This window comes from Prunus avium, chromosome 3 (genome assembly GCF_965620075.1).
Source record: "Prunus avium chromosome 3, drPruAviu1.hap1.1, whole genome shotgun sequence".
In the NCBI taxonomy this organism is placed as follows: Eukaryota; Viridiplantae; Streptophyta; class Magnoliopsida; order Rosales; family Rosaceae; genus Prunus; species Prunus avium.
This window is the reverse complement of record NC_142286.1, coordinates 32,072,771-32,074,754: the sequence shown is the minus strand read 5'-3', so window position 1 is coordinate 32,074,754 and position 1,984 is coordinate 32,072,771.

Genomic DNA, 1,984 nt, shown 5'->3' with positions numbered 1-1,984 from the left:
ACAACGTTGGCTAGTGACTTCGAGTAGAAGACCTCTTCGATGAAGCCGGCAGCTAGGAACTTGTTGATCTTGGCTTCAATGATCGCAACTCGCTCGGGAGAGAAGTTGCGTCTCTTCTGCGCGACCGGCTTGTTGGTATGGTTGACATGGAACCAGTGGCAGATGTTGCTCGGGTCGATGTCGAGTATGTCAGATGGCGACCATGCGAACATGTCTTTGTTGTTCTATAGGAAGGTGGTCAGCTTCACCTTTTCGTCTGGGCTTAGGCGCGAGCCGATCCGTGCTTTTCTATCTGGCTGGTCAGGATCTAAGGGTATTAGCTCGACGTCCTCTTCGGGTTTCCATCCTTCTTCAGGAGAGACCTCCTGACGGATTCCCTCGGCTTGGTCTTGATGCTTTGATTGCTACAAGGGGTTAGCTATTCCCTTTCCTTTCTAGCCTGCTTGGTTGCTATGAGTGAGATCTGGTTGTTCTACTCCCTTCAGATATGCCTGATTCACAGGGAGGAACTGTGTTTGCTTGCTTTTCTTCAGCCCTTGAGCCGAGCATTTCCTTGCCATTGCCTGCTCGCTGTTGATCTGGCCGACACTGCCCCCAGGGATTGGGTAGCAGATTTTCTGATGTGTGGCGGAGGTGATGGCATTGATCTTGCCTATTAATGGTCTGCCCCAAATGACGTTATAAGGTAAGACTTCATCAATGACCATGAATGTTCATGAGCTGATTACAAGTGGGGAGTAGACGTCGAGATCTATTGTACCCACGGTAACCTTCATTGTGCCATTTAAGCAAATCAGCGACCTGACTGATTTGTTGATCTTTGTCTCCAAGTTCATCTGCTGGATGACTGCCAGTTGCAGAATATTGGCTGCGCTACCCTTGTCTGCATGAATTCAGTCGACCATGGCCTGAACGGCTAGAATGCTGATGACAAGGGCACTGTTGTGTGGCATATCGAGGCCAACTAGATCTTTCTTTTGGAAGCCAATCACGGGATCGTTTTCTGTTGGTGGAAGGCGGGTGTTAAGCTCATAATTTCATACATATACATGCCCTATTTACTTACTTCTTTTGCTTAGTTTCTTAGATTTCTAAGTTATTTGCCTCCCTTTGTGTGTTTTGTAGGCAAATAGAGCAAGAGAGCATAATTCATGCAATTCAAGCATGTTAAGGCCTAATTTGGATGAATAGATGAAGAGCTTAAAAGACAAACTCATTTTGGCTACAGCCCCCTGCCAGTCCAGTTCCGTAGGTCATATTGCAAGCTTTGTTTCAACAACCTACATAACATATCCAAAGTTGTTCCAATTGGTGTGTACTATAACATATCCAAAATTCAGCCTCATTGGATAAATCTGGAGTCCGTTACCTAGCAAACACAGAACCATGCTCAGGATGGATCTTATCAGCGCGGAAAATGAGTTAGCAATTTGTTTCGGCCTTAACTTATTCCTCCGACCTTGGATTGGCCCAAATAACATATGGCTGGAAAGAAGACATTCTGAACTTCAATTTCGAGTGCTTAAAGTCCTAATTTGATTAAGAGAAGCCCAAGTTGTAAGCCCTTGAAGTTGCTGGTCATGCTGACCTCAGCATGTGCTGGTTGGATGCTTGGTCATGGTGAGCTAGGTATGAGCTATCATTTCTGGTTGGAAGCTTGGTCTTGGTGACATGAAGATGAGCTAGGGCTGCTGGTGGGATCTATTGGTGAAGTGCATCAACCAATTCAAGATTTTCTAATACAAGTGCATCACCCAATTTAGATTTTCTAATTCAAGTGCATCAACCATTTCAGATTTTATAAAACAAGTGTTGTATGCATTAGCCATACTTAATTCAGATTTTCAGCTTCCTTAGGCCTATATATAGTGAGGTTTCCCAAGCTTGTAATCACACCCCAAGGGGGGGAGCTCTCAAACACTTCTCTAGAGCTCTCTTCCCTTCTCTCCCTCAAATTCTCTTAATTTTGCTTTCTAGTTCTCAA